Source organism: Bombina bombina, chromosome 3 (genome assembly GCF_027579735.1).
Source record: "Bombina bombina isolate aBomBom1 chromosome 3, aBomBom1.pri, whole genome shotgun sequence".
NCBI classification, from domain to species: domain Eukaryota; kingdom Metazoa; phylum Chordata; class Amphibia; order Anura; family Bombinatoridae; genus Bombina; species Bombina bombina.
In genome coordinates, this window is record NC_069501.1 from 720,144,080 (window position 1) to 720,168,004 (window position 23,925).

Sequence of the window (23,925 nt, forward strand, 5' to 3'; positions counted from 1 at the left end):
TTTATTGATTAAAGTATTACAAATCCCCTAACCTTCTCACAATAGTTCCAAGAGAATAGAAAATCCTCTTAATCTTTCAACTTCTCTAGCTACATTAAGACTTTCTAGTGTTCCTTAGATTCAATGATTGTATGGAATAGCAATGTGATAACAAATGGACATTTTTAGACATGCTTTTTAGAACCTTTAATGTACCTAATTAGTGTTCAATACATATAACTACTGTGATATAGATGTCAAACCGATGTAGCAATACAATATACATGTTCAAATTTGCCATATTTAAATCTACAATAACACCTCCTGCCCTATATATAATAAATGACATTATGCCATATATTATTTCATTAGCCATGCTTTCCATGCAATAATTGATCTCTGTGAATTATGTTTATATATTAATTTAATTTTTATTTTTTTAATTTATTACTTGAAATATATTAATTATTATGTTTTATTTATTATGCACTTAATATTGTTTTATAATGTGCTTAATGTTAGGCCAATGAGCTCTCATGTGTTATTTTTGATTTATGGCTAGGTTTAATACCTGTCCAGATGTATTATTTATACTTTTTATGTGTTCTTTTTATCCTAGTTTTTCTATATAAAATTATTCAAGGTCTTTTTTACTTTAATAATGTTACCGAATGCCCATTGAATGAAAAATAAGTATTTTATGAATAATATGTACATTACTACTTTGTTTGTATGCACATCTATTGGTGACTCTAGTAGTCTTAAAATATTGTATTAAAAATTATTTGAGCAGGAAGCTTATGTAGGATTTGCTAGCCTCTACCAGTGATCATTTGACACCTTATCATTTGACATCTTACCATTTGAATAAGTACCTGGGCCTCCATGCACATAGAATCATCAGCCTCTGATGAAGCTCATGTGCGCATGTGCGAAATGCGTCAGGTTTTGATTGCCTTCCTTACACCTATGCTACTTTGCTGAATAAATTACTCGTATTCAAGCTTCCTGGCTCCGGTTTGGTCTTTGTTCTCATGAAAGTGAATAGCCTCACCTAACCTACAATATATCTATGGCCGCCAAAATCTCAACCCAATCCCGCCCACTCACATTGATAACAATAAATGCAAAAGGCTTAAAAGTCAGTTACACAAAGGCTCAGGAGATATCATCTTTGTACAGGAGACACATTTCAAAAAAAGGCAGGAACCGACACTCATTAGCAACAGATACAGAACCACATTCTTTGCATCAAGATACTCAAAAAAGGGTGGAGTGAGTATACTCCTCAGCAATACAATTAAATTCCGGCCCACCCACATAGAAAAAGATGTGAATGGGAGATACATACTGGCTTCTTTATGATAACTTAGTGACGTTAGCAAATGTTGATCAATGGGCACATTATTCTTATGCTGGGATCTAAATCTCCCTTTAGACTCCACTATAGACACCTCCAATGGCAGCACACTGAAAAGAACTATCAAAGCAGCAAACACCCAAATAAAAATCTTCAAACTACACGACATATGGAGAACCATAAACCCCAATTCCATAGATTATACATTCTACTCCCACCCACACCAAGTATAGACCAGAATTGACTACCTCATGACTGACCAAATAGGACTGTCAATGATTAGTGACTCTGGAATCCTACCGATAACATGGTCGGACCATGCCCCAGTACAGTGCAAAATAGAGTGGCCAAATGTACCCGCTCTGCCACACATATGGAAACTGGACGAACACATTCTCGACAATCCCCTAATTAAGGCTGAAATAGACAACACACACGGGACATTACTTCAGAGAAAATGCAACTGACGGCATTCCCTACACTACTCTGTGGGAGGCACATAAATGTGCATTGGTGAGAATTTATCAAACACAAGGCTAGGGAATTGAAAAACAACAGACAATATCTGAACTCCACGCTTTCACACCTTAGGTTTTTGGAAACCGAGCATAAAAAAAATCCATCTTCCACTAGTGTCTTAGAATCTTTATCACAAACCAGGAACAATCTTCACAATCACCTTTTAAAGGAATACCAACGTAAAACCACCTTTTTAAAGCACAAATACTTTTATATAAATCATGAAGGCCATGTGCACTTAATCTAGGTCACACAGGGCCATATACACAATAGTAAAAGTATTGCAGAAACATTTAGGCAATTCTATGAGACACTATATAACTTGAAGAATGATAGTAATCAAGAGTATATAGAACTTTTATTTGTAGATTTACACCTCCCTACCCTAAACACAGAAGACTCAGAGTACTTAGAATCACCAATCACAGCAGAAGAAATTAAATTGGCCATAAAAAGTATGCCCAACAGGAAGAGCCCAGGCCCAGACGGACTAAGCATAAAATACTACAAGATCTATTTACACCACATCATCCCACCTCTTATGTCACTGTTCAATACACTACTAACAGAAGGCGGTTTCACAGATCAAATGCTCGAAGCACACATCAGGGTGCTACCCAAACAGGGAAAGAACCCTGACAGACCTGAAAACTTCTGCCCCATTTCATTACTTAACTCTGACATCAAGATATACGCCAAGATATTAGCCACCAGAATCAATAAATTCCTACCAAAACTAATACACCCAAATCAAGTGGGCTTCGTGCCTGGAAGAGAGGCAAGAGATAATACCCTGAAAACACTACAACTAATTTCATATGCTCAGCAACAAAACATCCCAATGGGCCTCGTCTCCACAGACGCCGAAAAGGCCTTTTATAGGGTACATTGGTACTTTCTAAAAACAACCTTGAGCAAAATTAAATTTGGCAACACTTTCATAAACCATTTTTTTCACTGTACTGCATGCTCTCATCTCGGGTCAAAGTGAACAACCTCTTGTCCAACAAATTCCTTATTCAAAACGGGACAAATCTTTTTGCTCTCACCATAAAGGCACTCGCCCAAAAAATACATAATGATAAACAGGTTACAGGGTTATATGTTGGTAGCCACGAACATAAACTGGCCTTATACGCTGATGACATCTTGCTTACACTTACCAACATAGACACCTCACTTCCAAGATCCCTAGACATACTAAGGGAATACGGGAAGGTCTCCACAATTTCCACCTAAACTTAACAAAATCTGAAATACTAAATATAACATATGACTTAAACGCTCTGCCCCTGACAAGACAACACACTAAGATGAAATACCTTGGGATTTACTTATCCCCAGACCCTCAAGTGACTTTTCAAGCAAATTATAAAAGTCTAGAAAGTAGTATAGTGGCAGACATCGCTAACTGGAGAAATAAATGTATTTCTTGGTCGGGACGGATCAATGTCATAAAAATGAACATCTTACTCAAGCTGTTATACTTAATGCAAACTACCCCTATCCCTTTTCCTATAAACTACTTAAACTCCAAACTCACATAGAGCAATACATCTGGAGAGACATTAAACCCAGAGTGGCTAAACGCACGCTTTATCTCTCTAAAGATAGAGGGGGCCTGGGAGTACCAAATATCATAGCATACAAACCGGCAATCACTCTACAAATACTACTAGAATGGTGTCTAAATGATCCAAATAAGGAGTGGGTTCAATTGCACTGACATATTGGAAACTAATAATGCAGGGACTACAGCCTGACTCAGTGTGAAATATAGACCCAAGGCAGCCTCGCTACACCCGTTGCTCCTAGATTTCTACTCTAACTGGGATAAGATCTTAAACACCTCGATGGACATATCCACTGCATTTTCTCCCCTGACTCCCATATGCAATAATCCCACATTACTGTGGAACCTTAAAGAAACATGACAAGATCAACGGGTACATATCAAAGACAGAATACATCTTACCCTCACAAAAGACAATAAACTTAATTTGTTAAATGACATTCAAGAAATCATAACCAGCAGACGTATAAACTGGTACTCATATACTCAATTAAGCCATTTCCTGAACACTCATCGACACAAATGCCACTTCACCAGACTCCCTTTGAAACTCTGTGCCCAGGACTTACCTACAAAACATGCTATATCAAACTCTTATTAGTGGAAGACCCACACACACTCCCCTTATATGCTAAAGCATGGGAAAGGGAATTACACACATAAATTACATTCCAGGACTGGCCGACAGCCTTCATGGTTACCAAGAAGGCCTACATATCTGCTATAGTACAGGAATCTAGTTATAAATTCCTCTCCAGGTGGTACCTCATCCCTAGTAGATTACAACACATATACAAAATGGCTACCGGGAAATGCTGGAGGAACTGTGGGGGAGACGGTACCTCCACACACATATGGTGGAACTGCCCCAAACTAGATGCATTCTGGATAGAAATCCTTACACACATAACAAGAACAATAGGGAAAACTGTACCAAATGACCCCACAATCCCACTATACCTATGTCTCCCCCCAAAAAAGCTCTAATGCTAACTAATGCTAATTATGCTGAACAGCGCTAAGCTCTTAATACCCAAACATTGGAAATCTAAATCGGCCCCAACTGTAGATGAATGGAAACAACAGGTAGATACATTGATACACTTAGAGAGATACCACCACATGCAGGGGGACCATAGACACACATGAGTACTTGCTGGAAGCATGGACCCAATGTAGATCAAGAATTGCATAGATAGCAAATATCTCACTATGCCAATACCCCAACCTTGGTCAAGTTGTAACTCATAGATTACCCTGAATAGCCTAACCTAAATTTCCAAGAGTAAGGGAGGCCAGATTTAAAATTCTCACCTACCAGGTTAAATCTCCATTTGTGCCTGGCAAATATCTTGTACTAAATGTTGTATATAACCTTTGTTTTACTCAGTAAACTCTCATGTGAGAGATCCTCATGGACTTGACATTACAGTAAAATGTGCAGCAATCACTTTTGGCACTTCTACCTTTATTCTCACTTTCATGTACTTCTACTAGTGCTAAACAGTTCGATATTGATATTGAAGTGTGAAATAAATGTGATGACTCAAAGAGAATCATAAATGCAACATAAAAAATAAATAAAAAGTTCATATAAGGATATAAGTGTTCTTGCTGGGACTCCTCTGATTCTTTGTATCCTTAGAGTTTCTCAAAAAAAAGGAGAGAGAAATAGCAACATAGTGTGATTCTGTCACAATATCCAGGATATGTATCAAACTTTTGGCCAAATGCCTACTCACATGAATTAGAGCTTATGACCAAGCCCAGGGAAATGCGCACACCCACTTTATACTGGTGGGTAAACAGTACTCTCACAGCAATGTAGTATAATATAAAAGATTTATTAAAATACAGTAAAAGCGTCACAAATGCTCTACACAACACCTTACACAGAGGTTAATAGAGCAGTAAATACTGTTTATAGCTCACAAAAGCAAACTCCACTGCAGGATGCAAGCGGATACAGACAGCAGAAACTTAACCGCTGCACCGTTCAACCTGACCCCAGATGGGAGTAGCTCCTCCTAGCGGTGTGCGAGCAAGTGTACAGACGCACAAGAGAGTTAAAGAGTTCCAGTTCCGACGATCGTTTCGCTCTGCAAGCTTTTTCAAGGAATTTTCCTTGTAAAAGCTTGCAGAGTGAAACGATCGTCGGAACTGGAACTCTTTAACTCTCTTGTGCGTCTGTACACTTGCTCGCACACCGCTAGGAGGAGCTACTCCCATCTGGGGTCAGGTTGAACGGTGCAGCGGTTAAGTTTCTGCTGTCTGTATCCGCTTGCATCCTGCAGTGGAGTTTGCTTTTGTGAGCTATAAACAGTATTTACTGCTCTATTAACTTCTGTGTAAGGTGTTGTGTTCAGCATTTGTGACGCTTTTACTGTATTTTAATAAATCTTTTATATTATACTACATTGCCGTGAGAGTACTGTTTACCCACCAGTATAAAGTGGGTGTGCGCATTTCCCTGGGCTTGGTCATAAGCTCTAATTCATGTGAGTAGGCATTTGGCCAAAAGTTTGATACATATCCTGGATATTGTGACAGAATCACACTATGTTGCTATTTCTCTCTCCTTTTTTTTGAGAAACTCTAAGGATACAAAGAATCAGAGGAGTCCCAGCAAGAACGCGTATATCCTTATATGAATTTTTTATTTATTTTTTTATGTTGCATTTATGATTCTCTTTGAGTCATCACATTTATTTCACCTTGATTTTGTTCTGTGATGTTTGGTATTTTTATATCATTTGATATTGAAGTGTAATTCTCTGTACCCTACACTCACCTTGTACTTGTAATTGTTCTTTATACTTATTTGCACTTAATAAAGCTTTTGAAAATCAAAAACAAAACCAACAAAAAAAAAGAAACAGGGGCACTTTCATTCATGAAAGTTTACATTGCAGCTTTTTTTTAAAAAAATACCTTTTTCTTCAGCCAAGCCGGACCAGCGATTCCCTGCCCGCTTCTCATGTTGTACTTAGCACAGCAATGACAAAACCGGCTTCCTCCAATCACGGCGTGGTCTCACAAGATGAACTCTCTGGGGTGCACGCCATGATTAGAGGAAGCAGGATTTGTCATTGCTGACGTAAGTACACAGGTACGGGCAGCTGAAGAAAAAGGTAAGTATTTTAAAAGAAAACGCAGCAATGTAAGCTTTCATAAATGAAAGTGCCCCTGTTTTTAATAGTATTTTTTAAAACCGGGCACTGATTTAAGTTTACATTCACTTTGAGTTGTTATACTTTGTCTTTACACATTTTTATATTACATGAGTATATACAGTCTAGCTACATGATAAACAACATAAAATGTACAAACTTATATTTGTGCTGAATGTTTCAGTTATTCTGTACCTTTGGATTTGGTAAATGTTTTTACCTCTGTGTCTGTGTAATAATCAAGTCTTTTCAGATGCTATAGTTACGTTTGTGAGCTGCAAGGTTCACACCCTAGTTTATTTTTCTGCATGTGTTTTGTAACTGAAGTAACCAACAGTTGTTCATAAAGATCTTTGTAACCTAAGGGTTTCCAAACACAGAGTAAACTGATTTGTAATGCTATTTATTTTTAAGTTTGCATTATTTGTATCATAACCTTGTGTGTGTCTAAGTTTGTGTCGCTGAGAAAAAGTATACTTTTTTCTCATTTACATGACATTCAAAATGATCTTGTTTGAATAAAGTTTTAAATGACTTCCAGGTACTTGTATTCAGTATTTTAAACAGGATAGTTTAAGAGAGCATGTTTAAGAAGGATAAGTAATGTATAAAATAGCATTTATATAAAAAAATATATTTTTTTTGCTGCAAGAAGCATTGTTCTATTCTGGCTGTGTTTAGTTATTTAGATACTGAAATCTAGCTTTCAAGCTTGTTATATTATTTTCCTGACCTTTATGGAATTATAGTTTTTGTTCTTGCAGATCTTTAGTAAATCATACTTTTTTATTTAGGATATGTCATGGTAATTTCAAACATGTTAAGAGGGGAATAGTGGCTCAAACATTAGGAAAATGATTGTGTTAGTGTTTATTTTCATCTATAATAATAATAATCTGTTCTAGTGAAGCTCAGCGCTTGACAGTGTCTACAAATTGGCCTTTTTGGAGGAAGTTTCACTTTTATATAGCTTTGGCTGTGGTAAATTTCCTATTTTTTCTACTCTTCAGTTTCCTTCATTAAAGTTTGGCAGAAAGTTTTTTAGTTGTGATGCTTTAGATTGAATTGCTAATTTTCTTGCTTTTACTTAATGTGTCGTTTTGAGGGGCGGAGGGTTCTTGTTTGACCACCCTATGATTTTTTTTAACTGCTTGGTATTCATCTCACTTGGTAAGGAATGGTCTAGGAAAGCCAAGATAATTAGACATTTCCATCATATAAAGCAGTAATTTCTGTATCTTGGCCTATATCTGAGACAATATTTACCAAAGTCCCATCCCTATAAAATGTCTAATTTTTACATGTGTTCAGATATAATAAATCTATTGGCCAGTTAGGGGTACTTGAAGACTAAAGTTGTAAAACACTAAATTATATAATAAATGAATTCACTCCTATAATGCTATAATTAGCAAGCATTACCAGTAAAGGGTGTGTCAACCTGTTCTGCAGTTTCTTGGCATTACTACTGTAGGGTTTGTACAACAGTAACAACTTGTGATTTATTTGAATAGGAGTACTTTGATAACAGAGACGAATTCAGGAGTAAATCACCTTTTTTTAACGCACAATAATATGTGTATATTTTAAAAATATTTATATTTTGGTAAGGATGTACCCTTATGTCATTATATTTTTATTGACCTAAGGAATCCATGAAATCAGCGCAGAGCTTTGCCATCCCTTTTGCTATTGCATCAAAACTAGTTTTATAACCTCTGATTAAATAACATACAATCGCCTAGATTACGAGTCTTGCGTTAGGGTTAAAAAGCAGCGTTGAGAGGTTCCAACGCTGCTTTTTAACACCCGCTGGTATTACGAGTCTTGCAGGTACAGGTGTACCGCTCACTTTTTTGGCGCAACTCGAAAATACCGCAAATCCACTTACGTCAATTGCGTATCCTATTTTTCAATGGGATTTTCCTAACGCCGGTATTACAATTCTTCCTAAAATAGAGCGGTACACCCTCTACCTCCAAGATCCCTAACGCATTTGAAAGTCAGTAGTTAAGAGTTTTACGCCGTAGTATAAAACTCTTAACTAAAGTGCTAAAAAGTACACTAACACCCCTAAACCGAGGCCCCCCCACATCGCAAACACTAAAATAAAATTTTTAACCCCTAATCTGCCGAACCGGACATCGCCGCCACTATAATAAATATATTAACCCCTAAACCGCCGCACTCCCGCCTCGCAAACACTAGTTACATTTTATGAACCCCTAATCTGCCTTCCCTAACATCGTCGCCACCAACCTACATTTATTAACCCCTAATCTGCCGCCCCCAACGTCGCCGCCACTATATTAAATGTATTAACCCATAAACCTAATTCTAACCCTAACCCTAACAACCCTTAACTTAAATATAATTTTAATAAATCTAAATAAAATTACTATTATTAACTAAATTATTCCTATTTAAAACTAAATACTTACCTATAAAATAAACCCTAAGCTAGCTACACTATAACTAATAGTTACATTGTAGTTATTTCAGGGTTTATTTTTATTTTACAGGCAACTTTGTATTTATTTTAACTAGGTACAATAGTTATTAAATAGATATTAACTATTTAATAACTACCTAGTTAAAATAAAGACAAATTTACCTGTAAAATAAAACCTAACCTAAGTTACAATTACACCTAACACTACACTATAATTAAATTAATTCCCTAAATTAACTACAATTAAATACAATTAAATAAAATTATCTAAGTAAGGGAAAAAAAACACTAAACTACAGAAAATAATAAAATAATTACAAGTTTTTAAACTAATTATACCTAATCTAATCCCCCTAATAAAATAAAAAAGCCCCCCAAAATAAGAAAAATCCCTACCCTATACTAAATTACAAATAGCCCTTAAAAGAGCTTTTTGCGGGGCATTGCCCAAAAGTAATCAGCTCTTTTACCTGTAAAAAAAAATACAATACCCCCCCAACATTAAAACCCACCACCCACACACCCAACCCTACTCTAAAACCCACCCAATGCACCCTTAATAAAACCTAACACTAACCCCTTGAAGATCACCCTACCTAGAGAAGTCTTCACCCAACCGGGCCGAAGTCCTCAACGAAGCTGGGAAGAAGAGGTCCTCTAGACGGGCAGAAGTCTTCATCCAGACGGCATCTTCTATCTTCATCCATCCGGAGCGGGTCCATCTTCAAGACATCCGACGCGGAGCATCCTCTTCTGTCTTCATCCGACGACTAAATGACGGTACCTTTAAGTGACGTCATCCAAGATGGCGTCCCTTCAATTCCGATTGGCTGATAGAATTGATCAGCCAATCGGAATTAAGGTAGAAAAAATCCTATTATACAAAGAGAGGGGAGAACCCCACTGAAGACTGCACTTGTAGCACTCTAAGCCTGGGACTAGTTACAAGATTGGGATATTAAAAAATAACTTTTATTGGGTTTGTTAAAATAAAAGACTCAAAGTTAAAAACAACTGGAAAACTGTTGACCCCTATCCTAAATGAAAACATCAGCCTTTGATATATAGTGAATAATTGCCGGATAGAGCACCAGCGGTATTGATGTATAGTAGACCTTCTAATGCTGGTCTGGGTATTCAAATTCAATAATATATAATGGGGGATCTACATCCTTCACAAAATTATTGTTGTATGATACATAAATTCCAGATATCAGCACAGATAGAAATTAGCATCTATTCACTTGGCTGTCAGTTATAATTGATAGATATCTAGAGTGGTATTATAATGATAGAGAGACTGGCAATATGCAGCCCGAACTGTTAATGCAATGAAGCAGTTGTACTCTAGAGCCACTCGATATCTAATAAGCTGTAATCTTGATGATAGCTAATAATAACCTTCATACGTAAACTTGCCCTGTTGGATAAAGCGTAATGAGTATCGTGGGCAGTGAGAGGGTTAAATAAGTAAGTGCAATATATTTTGCAAATATTAAATGATCAATTGGATACTGCACTGTGTCAAGGTATTGGTAATAGTCGTGTTGTATTTACTCACAGTTCCTTGTCAGGGGTGCATACTTGAATTAAGATGATAAGTATAATATTCTTATATTGTGATAGACAAATCCTCATACATAGTGTGTGTATTTTCTAAGACGTTAGAGATCTTTAAGTTGGTTTAAAAGTAAATTAGATGGCTGTCAGAATAATTCTACACCTAACGACACACCGCCAATCAAATGGCTCATTATAGTGTTACACCAACTGACTCCGTACTTGTATTCAATACTTGAGTCTCCAAATTGTGTTACAAGTGTCTTAGTGTACTTGAATTGTAAATCTTTGAAGATCGGTGTCTTTAGCTGTTGTTAAGCAATGTGAGGTTTATAACGTAATTCTCCTCTTCAGCTAAGCTTAGTCATTTAAATGATATGTATTCTGTGAGTGATAGGGGAAATACGATATTTCTAGTTTCTATTTGAATATCATTCAGCACAGAAAGTATATGCTGTTTGCATTGATACAGCACAATATGTGCAGTTACTCAATTATACTCTTGAAGTATCTAATATTAGCCCTGATATTGATTTGAAATTAAACAGTTAAATTACGAAGTGAATATTAGAATATGGAGTAGACTGCTGTTATTTATAATTAACAGCTGGATAGTTGTAGCTATTTGAATAGCACTGTCAGTTGAGCTCCGTGCTTAGATGTAACACTCGTTAGCTTATACTTTATGTAAAGTATGTAAGCTCATTCTTAAAATTGGACTTTTATTAGAATTGAAATATAACAGTAATTAACAGAATGTAATATATGCCGTTAGCGTTGCACTTTTGAAGTGTCTTAATTCAACCGTATGTATGATCTCACAGTTTTATCTGTAAAGCATCTGATATTTGCCACGGTATTTAATATCAATATATTAGATTGGTTCATCGATCAAATAATAATGTTAGAAGAAAACTACTAGTATTGTAGTTAACAGCTAAGTAGCTATTGTAATTTAAATACCACTGTCAGCCAAGCTTGATAGTTTTAGTGTGATGCTAGTCGGCTTACAGCTTGAGTAAAATCTATGAGAGCAGGAAAATTATCAATAAATGAGAGTTTGAATATCGTCCATTCTAAAGGTGTAAATGTGTATTGTCATTCGTAACATATTGTTTCACTTTGTTATTGTATCAGTATCAGCATGATCCGTTGGTATAATAGTAAAAATTTCGCTGTTTGATAAAAGGAATCAGCTGCTTGTATTATTGTATCAAACTGCGAAATTTTTACTATTATACCAACGGATCATGCTGATACTGATACAATAACAAAGTGAAACAATATGTTACGAATGACAATACACATTTACACCTTTAGAATGGACGATATTCAAACGCTCATTTATTGATAATTTTCCCGCTCTCATAGATTTTACTCAAGCTGTAAGCCGACTAGCATCACACTAAAACTATCAAGCTTGGCTGACAGTGGTATTTAAATTGATATCCTACAGCGCTAAGGAGAGAGACGTGACCTATAGCTCCTATCTAAAGTGGGTCCTCAGCTACCCACAAGGAAAGGATCTAGAAATGAAAGGGTTAGAATGGAGCGCCAAAAAAGGCAAGGTCTAAAGAAAGTATACTGTGATGGTTAGTATGTGTGTGTCTAAACCATCAATCTAAATATAACAAGTGTCTGATAGCATAAATTGGGATATAAATCAGGATTCAACTGTACCATGCAAGATACAAATGTAAGTAACTATGTGGATAACAGTGCTCGGAATCTAAAAAACATAAGTCTGAAAATATCATATGTTCAGGATATGTATGTGTAAATCAGGTACAAATGTACCGTGCCGGTTATTAATGCAGATAGCAATAAAAGTTACAGTACTTAAAATCTAAAAAAATGTAATCACATAAATATACATGGATCCATGAAGACATTAAAAAGGAGGTCGATTGATTTACACATACATATCCTGAACATATGATATTCAGACTTATGTTTTTTAGATTCCGAGCACTGTTATCCACATACGGCTAGATTTAGAGTTCTGCGGCCAAAGGGGTGCGATAGCTACGCAGGCTTTTTTTCTCCTGCACCTTTTAAATACCGCTGGTATTTAGAGTTCACAGAAGGGCTGCGTTAGGCTCCAAAAAGGGAGCGTAGAGCATATTTACCACGACTGCAACTCTAGATACCAGCGTTGCTTACGGACGCGGTCAGCTTAAAAAACGTGCTCGTGCACGATTCCCCCATAGGAAACAATGGGGCTGTTTAAGCTGAAAAAAAACCTAACACCTGCAAAAAAGCAGCGTTCAGCTCCTAACGCAGCTACATTGTTTCCTATGGGGAAACACTTCCTAAGTCTGCACCTAACACCCTAACATGTACCCCGAGTCTAAACACCCCTAACCTTACACTTATTAACCCCTAATCTGCCGCCCCCGCTATCGCTGACCCCTGCATATTATTATTAACCCCTAATCTGCCGCTCCGTACACCGCCACCAGCTACGTTATCCCTATGTACCCCTAATCTGCTGCCCCTAACATCGCCGACCACTATGTTATATTTATTAACCCCTAATCTGCCGCCCCCGCTATCGCTGACACCTGCATATTATTATTAACCCCTAATCTGCCGATCCGTACACCGCCAGCAACATTATACCTATGTACCCTTAATCTGCTGCCTCTAACACCGCCGACCCCTATATTATATTTATTAACCCCTAATCTTCCCCCCACAACGTCGCCTCCACCTACCTACAATAATTAACCCTTAATCTGCCGACCGGATCTCACCGCTACTATAATAAATGTATTAACCCCTAAAGCTAAGTCTAACTCTAACCCTAACACCCCCCTAACTTAAATATAATTTAAATCTAACTAAATAAATTAACTATTATTAAATAAATTATTCCTATTTAAAGCTAAATACTTACCTGTAAAATAAACCCTAATATAGCTACAATATAAATTATAATTATATTGTAGCTATTTTAGGATTAATATTTATTTTACAGGCAACTTTGTAATTATATTAACCAGGTACAATAGCTATTAAATAGTTAATAAATATTTAATAGTTACCTAGTTAAAATAATTACAAAATTACCTGTAAAATAAATCCTAACCTAAGTTACAATTAAACCTAACACTACACTATCAATAAATTAATTAAATACAATACCTACAAATAAATACAATGAAATAAACTAACTAAAGTACAAAAAATAAAAAGAACTAAGTTACAAAAAATAAAAACATATTTACAAACATTAGAAAAATATTACAACAATTTTAAGCTACTTACACCTAATCTAAGCCCCCTAATAAAATAACAAAGCCCCCCAAAATAAAAAAATGCCCTACCCTATTCTAAATTAAAAAAGTTCAAAGCTCTTTTACCTTACCAGCCCTGAAAAGGGCCCTTTGCGGGGCATGCCCCAAAGAATTCAGCTCTTTTGCCTGTAAAAAAAAAACATACAATACCCCCCCCCCCAACATTACAACCCACCACCCACATACCCCTAATCTAACCCAAACCCCCCTTAAATAAACCTAACACTAAGCCCCTGAAGATCTTCCTACCTTATCTTCACCACGCCGGGTTCACCGATCGATCCAGAAGAGCTCCTCCGATGTCTTGATCCAAGCCCAAGCAGGGGGCTGAAGATGTCCATGATCCGACTGAAGTCTTCATCCAAGCGGGAGCTGAAGAGGTCCATGATCCGGATGAAGTCTTCTATCAAGCGGCATCTTCAATCTTCTTTCTTCCGGATCCATGTTCATCCCGCCGACGTGGAACATCCATCTTCACCGACGACTTCCCGACGAATGACGGTTCCTTTAAGGGACGTCATCCAAGATGGCGTCCCTCGAATTCCGATTGGCTGATAGGATTCTATCAGCCAATCGGAATTAAGGTAGGAAAATTCTTATTGGCTGATGGAATCAGCCAATCAGAATGAAGTTCAATCCGATTGGCTGATCCGATCAGCCAATCAGATTGAGCTCGCATTCTATTGGATGTTCCGATCAGCCAATAGAATGCGAGCTCAATCTGATTGGCTGATCGGATCAGCCAATCGGATTGAACTTGATTCTGATTGGCTGATTCCATCAGCCAATCAGAATTTTCCTACCTTAATTCCGATTGGCTTATAGAATCCTATCAGCCAATCGGAATTCGAGGGACGCCATCTTGGATGACGTCCCTTAAAGGAACCGTCATTCGTTGGGAAGTCGTCGGTGAAGATGGATGTTCCGCGTCGGCGGGATGAACATGGATCCGGAAGAAAGAAGATTGAAGATGCCGCTTGATAGAAGACTTCATCCGGATCATGGACCTCTTCAGCTCCCGCTTGGATGAAGACTTCAGTCGGATCATGGACATCTTCAGCCCCCCGCTTGGGCTTGGATCAAGACATCGGAGGAGCTCTTCTGTATCGATCGGTGAACCCGGCGTGGTGAAGATAAGGTAGGAAGATCTTCAGGGACTTAGTGTTAGGTTTATTTAAGGGGGGTTTGGGTTAGATTAGGGGTATGTGGGTGGTGGGTTGTAATGTTGGGGGGGGGTATTGTATGGTTTTTTTTACAGGCAAAAGAGCTGAATTCTTTGGGGCATGCCCCGCAAAGGGCCCTTTTCAGGGCTGGTAAGGTAAAAGAGCTTTGAACTTTTTTAATTTAGAATAGGGTAGGGCATTTTTTTATTTTGGGGGGCTTTGTTATTTTATTAGGGGGCTTAGAGTAGGTGTAATTAGTTTAAATTTGTTGTAATATTTTTCTAATGTTTGTAAATATTTTTTTATTTTTTTGTAACTTAGTTCTTTTTTATTTTTTGTACTTTAGTTTATTTCATTGTATTTATTTGTAGGTATTGTATTTAATTGATTTATTGATAGTGTAGTGTTAGGTTTAATTGTAGATAATTGTAGGTATTGTATTTAATTAATTTATTGATAGTGTAGTGTTAGGTTTAATTGTAACTTAGGTTAGGATTTATTTTACAGGTAATTTTGTAATTATTTTAACTAGGTAACTATTAAATAGTTATTAACTATTTAATAGCTATTGTACCTGGTTAAAATAAATACAAAGTTGCCTGTAAAATAAATATTAATCCTAAAATAGCTACAATATAATTATAATTTATATTGTAGCTATATTAGGGTTTATTTTACAGGTAAGTATTTAGCTTTAAATAGGAATAATTTATTTAATAATAGTTAATTTATTTAGTTAGATTTAAATTATATTTAAGTTAGAGGGGTGTTAGGGTTAGAGTTAGACTTAGCTTTAGGGGTTAATACATTTATTATAGTAGCGGTGAGATCCGGTCGGCAGATTAGGGGTTAATTATTGTAGGTAGGTGGAGGCGACGTTGTGGGGGGAAGATTATGGGTTAATAAATATAATATAGGGGTCGGCGATGTTAGGGGCAGCATATTAGGGGTACATAGGTATAATGTAGCTGGCGGCGGTGTACGGAGCAGCAGATTAGGGGTTAAAAAATTTTAATAGAGTGGCGGCGATGTGGGGGAGCCTCAGTTTAGGGGTACATAGGTAGTTTATGGGTGTTAGCGTACTTTAGAGCACAGTAGTTAAGAGCTTTATAAACCGGCGTTAGCCCAGAAAGCTCTTAACTACTGACTTTTTTCTGCGGCTGGAGTTTTGTCGTTAGATTTCTACCGCTCACTTCAGCCAAGACTCTAAATACCGGCGTTAAAAAGATCCCATTGAAAAGATAGGATACGCAAATGGCGTAGGGGGATCTGCGGTATGGAAAAGTCGTGGCTGCAAAGTGAGCGTTAGACCCTTTCCTGACTGACTCCAAATACCAGCGGGTGGTAAAAACCAGCGTTAGGAGCCTCTAACGCTGGTTTTGACGGCTACCGCCCAACTCTAAATCTAGGCCATAGTTACTTACATTTGTATCTTGCATGGTACAGTTGAATCCTGATTTATATCCCAATTTATGCTATCAGACACTTGTTATATTTAGATTGATGGTTTAGACACACACATACTAACCATCACAGTATACTTTCTTTAGACCTTGGCTTTTTTGGCGCTCCATTCTAACCCTTTCATTTCTAGTGGTATTTAAATTACAATAGCTACTTAGCTGTTAACTACAATACTAGTAGTTTTCTTCTAACATTATTATTTGATCGATGAACCAAGCTAATATATTGATATTAAATACTGTGGCAAATATCAGATGCTTTACAGATAAAACTGTGAGATCATACATACGGTTGAATTAAGACACTTCAAAAGTGCAACGCTAACGGCATATATTACATTCTGTTAATTACTGTTATTATTTCAATTCTAATAAAAGTCCAATTTTAAGAATGAGCTTACATACTTTACATAAAGTATAAGCTAACGAGTGTTACATCTAAGCACGGAGCTCAACTGACAGTGCTATTCAAATAGCTACAACTATCCAGCTGTTAATTATAAATAACAGCAGTCTACTCCATATTCTAATATTCACTTCGTAATTTAACTGTTTAATTTCAAATCAATATCAGGGCTAATATTAGATACTTCAAGAGTATAATTGAGTAACTGCACATATTGTGCTGTATCAATGCAAACAGCATATACTTTCTGTGCTGAATGATATTCAAATAGAAACTAGAAATATCGTATTTCCCCTATCACTCACAGAATACATATCATTTAAATGACTAAGCTTAGCTGAAGAGGAGAATTACGTTATAAACCTCACATTGCTTAACAACAGCTAAAGACACCGATCTTCAAAGATTTACAATTCAAGTACACTAAGACACTTGTAACACAATTTGGAGACTCAAGTATTGAATACAAGTACGGAGTCAGTTGGTGTAACACTATAATGAGCCATTTGATTGGCGGTGTGTCGTTAGGTGTAGAATTATTCTGACAGCCATCTAATTTACTTTTTTTTTTTTTTTTTAAATTCTTTTTATTGGGAGCCAACACATGGATACATCATTCAACAATTTCAGACATTATCATGGCATACAATCTACTTAGAGGTAACATTGTTCAGGACATAGCAGAAATACCAAAGATCGGTACATGACAGATATCCAGGATACCTACAACAATTTACAGGCTTGTTATCTACATATGTTCAGCTCCCTTATTTTACATTTTCATCCCCAACTAAACCCCGAACCCCCCCCCACCCTCTAAACATAAACAAACAAAACAAAAAACAACTTAACTAAACACATATTCTAAACTTAACCCCAGTTGACCTTATGACTTGATAGGTGAGCCATCTCCTTGCATGTGTGTAGGCGAGTTGATTATGAATATGTTACTCAATAGTGTAAACTTAAACAAAGTAAAACAAACAAGCTTATGCATTTGATTTAGCAAAGGATCCGCCAAAACCCACGTAATGATAGACCTCTTAAAGAGGCATGCTGGATTCCATAAGTAATTTATCCTGTCTAGTAGTCAGCTGAAGTGTGGTTTTGCTAGAAGATAAGGGCAAGGTTATATTACCATAAGGGTGAATTGCGGACATCGCAAATATATTGTGCTGCAAGTGGTTTAGAATATGTATCGCATTACTGGAGGCCGCACAGGCATTTATATGGGATAGCTATAATAAGAGCTTGATTGTTTTATCTAATAGCCCACCCTTAAGAAACCATGTGCCAGCATTTAAATAAGAAAATATAACTGTAGGACATGATATGCAAAGGCTGCAGCCCGTGTAGAATGATATTATTCATATAATTTAATGTCCAAGTGAGTTTTCCCAGGAGTGTTTTAGGTTCCTAGGTCTGTCTGAGGGAAGTAATATTGGTGATATGCACATTTTTAGCTAGAGGATGAAAGCAAGACTAAGTTGCATTGAGAGTGATCCGCAACTGACACATGTAAATTGTTATCCACAATAGACAGTGGGCTAACATTTAAATGCTAAGATATAACTGTGCGATGTGACATATGCGGGCTGCTACCCACTCTAGAGATAAATAATTTATGTAACTGAGTATTTGAATGGGTTTTCAAATTTTTACTTATTTTTCAGGGATGCATTAGTTTCCTGGTTATGTCTAAGGTAGGTAATATTGGCTATATTCACATTGTCATCCCAAATGTGCTTTTGCTAGGAGATAAGTGCAAGGCTAGGATTACACTAGAGGCGGGTTGCGCCTGTCACATCATGTGTGGGAACACATTTCTGGGGACAACCAGAGCATATGTGGGTTATTCATATTAGGCGCTTCACAAGGCAATGTGCCTTCTTGAGACTAAACAGCCATTTTCTACTGCATTACATATGAATATGTGAGAGTCCCTAAACTACAGGGATATATTTAGGTTGGCTAAGTCAGCCTACAATGGGTACGGCGTTTTATGTGTTGTCAGTTAGGGAAACAGCAATTCTACAACAAATCACACATATAACAACAACACACGTAATACCCAGATTTGATTGGTGGTATTCACATTGTCAGCTCATATACAGTTTAGCTAGAGGATAGAGGCAAGATTAAGTTACATTGAGAGTGATCTGCAACTGCCACACATAAATTGTTATCTTCAATAAACGGTGGGCCAACATTTAAAGGAGAGGATATAACTGTATGATATAACATATGTGGGCCCCCACCCACTTAGAGACAAACAATCCATATAACTGAGTATTTGAATTTTAATTTTACTTATTTTTCAGGGGTGCTTTAGTTTCCCGGCTGTGTCTGAGGGAGGTAATATTGGCTATATTCACATTGTCATCTCAAATGTGCTTTTGCTAGAAGATAAATGCAGGGCTAAAATTACATTAAAGGTGGATTGCGCCTGTCACATAACACATTTCTGGGGGCAACCAAAGCATATATGAGTTAAGAAATTATGCTTGCTAGTGGGTACAGTAAACTCAATTCTTTAAGCATATAAGAAGCGGTGTATAAGTGAGGATAAAATGAAATAGGACAAAAGCACATACATAATCAGGTTTAGAAAACAAGATAGGGCATCCGCTGTCTATTGGTTTCTTAGATTAGCTGGTATTGAACAAATGTATCTGGGCAATTAAAGGTGCTGAAAGTTACACAGATGTACAAAGGGTAGGCGAAAGCCTCTGTTCACATAGTAGCTCGTTGCATAGTCAGCTGGTAAATGGGTCTGTGACCATAAACTGATCATCCGATCCCAACACGGAGTGGAGCGTGGCAGACATGCTTCAGAAGGATGCGATTGTTTTGCGAAGGGGAGAGAGGCAACCTCACTGGGAGAATTAAGTGCGGCAGAACAACAAAAAAACAGCCGACATCGCCCAAGTCCAATTTCAGGACTTTCTGTAAAGTGGTTTCCTGCGTCTGGACAACTTCAGCCGCAGCCCGGTCGCTCCATTGTGCAGCATGGTTCAGGAAGCTGCTGTCTTCTCCCCGCAGACATGGCACAGTGCCAGCATCGGTCAGTTCGGTAGTTGCGGTGTCGCTCCCCTCCATCCGGCTAAGGCACAGCTCAGGCAGGTCAGCTGGGCATGGTGGCAAATTGCCGGCCCGGGAGTCAAACTGAAAGGAACCTGAAGCACAGATTGTGGGGCCGCCTACGTTCTCACTCTCACCGAGGGTCAGGAATCTTGAGGTCTGGTACGTTACCATAAAAGTAAGCCTGGGGTAAGTCGATGTGTGTGAGACATTCATGGTGTCATGTCTCCACTTCCAACGTAGCCAGGTTATCTGATTGGGGTGGAAAGATAGGGTAGCGTGATCCCTTCATCTTCTCCATAGCACCGCTATCCAGAGTACCCTCTTTCCGATTAGTTGTTGCATTCTGCCGAGGTGTATTTAGGCATGCAGATCTTGTATTGGTATGTTCAGGTGTGCCGAGCTCTTGTATGTCACAGAGGAGTTCCCCCATAGCAGTTGTTAGAGAGTTCAATGCTGGCATGAAGATATCTATTAGAGCCTCAGCGATGTGCGCCATTTTGTGTTGCACGTCTGTATGTTCAAAGGCCAATTTCAACTTTTCAGTCCCTTCTCGGAGGCCAGGGGATGAAATATCCTGATCCTGAGATTTTCCCGGGCACAATAATTGCCAAGGGAGGTTTGGATGGCTAAGAATTCTCCCACACTCCACTCACAAGCAGGTTTCGGTCACGGAGCCTTGTGAAGTTGTGGCCATCTTAGTAAGCCGCCTACCGGAAGTCTCCCATCTAATTTACTTTTAAACCAACTTAAAGATCTCTAACGTCTTAGAAAATACACACACTATGTATGAGGATTTGTCTATCACAATATAAGAATATTATACTTATCATCTTAATTCAAGTATGCACTCCTGACAAGGAACTGTGAGTAAATACAACACGACTATTACCAATACCTTGACACAGTGCAGTATCCAATTGATCATTTAATATTTGCAAAATATATTGCACTTACTTATTTAACCCTCTCACTGCCCACGATACTCATTACGCTTTATCCAACAGGGCAAGTTTACGTATGAAGGTTATTATTAGCTATCATCAAGATTACAGCTTATTAGATATCGAGTGGCTCTAGAGTACAACTGCTTCATTGCATTAACAGTTCGGGCTGCATATTGCCAGTCTCTCTATCATTATAATACCACTCTAGATATCTATCAATTATAACTGACAGCCAAGTGAATAGATGCTAATTTCTATCTGTGCTGATATCTGGAATTTATGTATCATACAACAATAATTTTGTGAAGGATATAGATCCCCCATTATATATTATTGAATTTGAATACCCAGACCAGCATTAGAAGGTCTACTATACATCAATACCGCTGGTGCTCTATCCGGCAATTATTCACTATATATCAAAGGCTGATGTTTTGATTTAGGATAGGGGTCAACAGATTTCCAGTTGTTTTTAACTTTGAGTCCTTTATTTTAACAAACCCAATAAAAGTTATTTTTTAATATCCCAATCTTGTAACTAGTCCCAGGCTTAGAGTGCTACAAATGCAGTCTTCAGTGGGGTTCTCCCCTCTCTTTGTATACTAGTATCTATACTGCACAGCACTAAGTGTACACTTAGACATGTACACTTGATTCAGTCTACCATAATATATATATATAGAAAAGCTAGCCACTGTGGTGCCACATGTATTAGTGTTGTTGTGGAGAAAAAATCCTATTGGCTGATCCAATTAGCCAATAGGATTGAGCTTGCATTCTATTGGCTGTTCCAATCAGCCAATAGAATGCGAGCTCAATCCTATTGGCTGATTGGATCAGCCAATAGGATTGAACTTCAATCCTATTGGCTGATTGTATCAGCCAATAGGATTTTTTCTACCTTAATTCCGATTGGCTGATAGACTTCTATCAGCCAATCGGAATTCAAGGGACGCCATCTTGGATGATGTTACTTAAAGGTACCATCATTTAGTCGTCAGATGAAGACAGAAGAGGATGCTCCGCATCGGATGTCTTGAAGATGGACCCACTCCGCTCCGGATGGATGAAGATAGAAGATGCAGTCTGGATGAAGACTTCATCCTGTCTGGAGGACCTCTTCTTCCCGGCTTGGATGAAGACTTCGGCCCATCTGGAGGACCACTTCGCCCGGCTTCGTTGAGGACTTCAGCCCGGTTGGGTGAAGACTTCTAAAGGTAGGGTGATCTTCAAGGGGTAAGTGTTAGGTTTTATTAAGGGCGGATTGGGTGGGTTTTAGAGTAGGGTTGGGTGTGTGGGTGGTGGGTTTTAATGTTGGGGGGGTATTGTATTTTTTTTTTACAGGTAAAAGAGCTGATTAATTTGGGGCAATGCCCCGCAAAAAGCCCTTTTAAGGGCTATTTGTAATTTAGTATAAGGTAGGGATTTTTATTATTTTGGGGGGCTTTTTTATTTTATTAGGGGGATTAGATTAGGTGTAATTAGTTTAAAAAACTTGTAATTATTTTATTATTTTCTGTAATTTAGTGTTTTTTTTCTTCGTACTTTAGATAATAGTATTTAATTGTATTTAATTGTAGTTAAATTAGGGAATTCATTTAATTATAGTGTAGTGTTAGGTGTAATTGTAACTTAGGTTAGGTTTTATTTTACAGGTAAATTTGTACTTATTTTAGCTAGGTAGTTATTAAATAGTTAATATCTATTTAATAACTATTCTACCTAGTTAAAATAAGTACAAAAACTTGCCTGTAAAATAAAAATAAACCCTAAGCTAGATACAATGTAATTATTAGTTAAATTGTAGCTAGCTTAGGGTTTATTTTATAGGTAATATTTAGTTTTAAATAGGAATAATTTAGTTAATTGTAGTTATTTTATTTAGATTTATTTAAATTATATTTAAGTTAGGGGGTGTTAGGGTTAGGGTTAGACTTAGATTTAGGAATTAATAACTTTAATATAGTGGCGGCGACGTTGGGGGCGGCAGATTAGGGGTTAATAATTGTAGGTAGGTTGCGGCAACATTGGGGGCGGCAGATTAGGGGTTAATAAATATAATGTAGGTGTCGGCGATGTTGGAGGCAGCAGATTAGGGGTTCATAAGTATAATGTAGGTGGCGGCGGTGTCTGGAGCGGCAGATTAGGGGTTAATATAATAATGCAGGTGTCGGGGTGGCAGATTAGGGGTTAATAAACGTAAGATTAGGGGTGTTTAGACTCGGGGTTCATGTTAGGGTGTTAGGTGTAAACATAAATTTTATTTCCCCATAGAAATCAATGGGGCTGCGTTAGGAGCTGAACGCTGCTTTTTTGCAGGTGTTAGGTTTTTTTTCAGTCGGCTCTCCCCCATTGATTCCTATGGGGAAATTGTGCACAAGCACGTTTAGCCAGCTCACCGCTACCGTAAGCAGCGCTGGTATTACAGTGAGATGTGGAGCAAAATTTTGCTCTCCCATCACTTTTCTGCGGCTAACACCGGGTTTGTAAAAACCCGTAATACCAGCGTTGTCTGTAGGTGAGCGATTAGCAGAAACTGCTCGTTAGCCCCGCACAGCTTTACCGACAAAACTCGTAATCTACCCGTTTGTGTGGTTTACAAGCAAAGATGTAAGCATTTGTATGGGTTTCAAGCAAATATACAAGCTTTTCGCTTGATTTTCGCATGTAGTGCTGAGTTTTCTATTACAAAACCTGTCCATTTATGAATTACGGGACACATATAGTATTTTGTTTAATTTCTTTCTGAATAAGCAAGAAAATACATGGATAGCATGAAGCACACCCACCCAACATTATATATTTTTAATCTACATTATAGAATATGCAGAATATGTCAGTGATCTCATAATTTATTAAAAAGGATATAAAATAATTATTTCAAAACTGCAGCACACGTCATTAAATTAAAAATTATCACACAAGCAGTGATGACACTTAACATAAGCATGTT

The 23,925-nt window shown here is 37.5% G+C and overlaps 1 protein-coding gene across 1 annotated transcript in view; it reads right to left on the reverse strand.

The window, feature by feature from the left end:
• HHLA2 (HERV-H LTR-associating 2) overlaps positions 1-17,852 on the reverse strand; it is a 190,247-nt gene extending 172,395 nt beyond the window's left edge. Inside the window, exon 1 of the mRNA XM_053707539.1 lies at positions 17,830-17,852. The gene's annotated coding sequence lies outside the window, so the exon portion shown is untranslated. The remainder of the gene's footprint in view (positions 1-17,829) is intronic.
• Between the last annotated feature and the right edge of the window lie 6,073 nt (positions 17,853-23,925).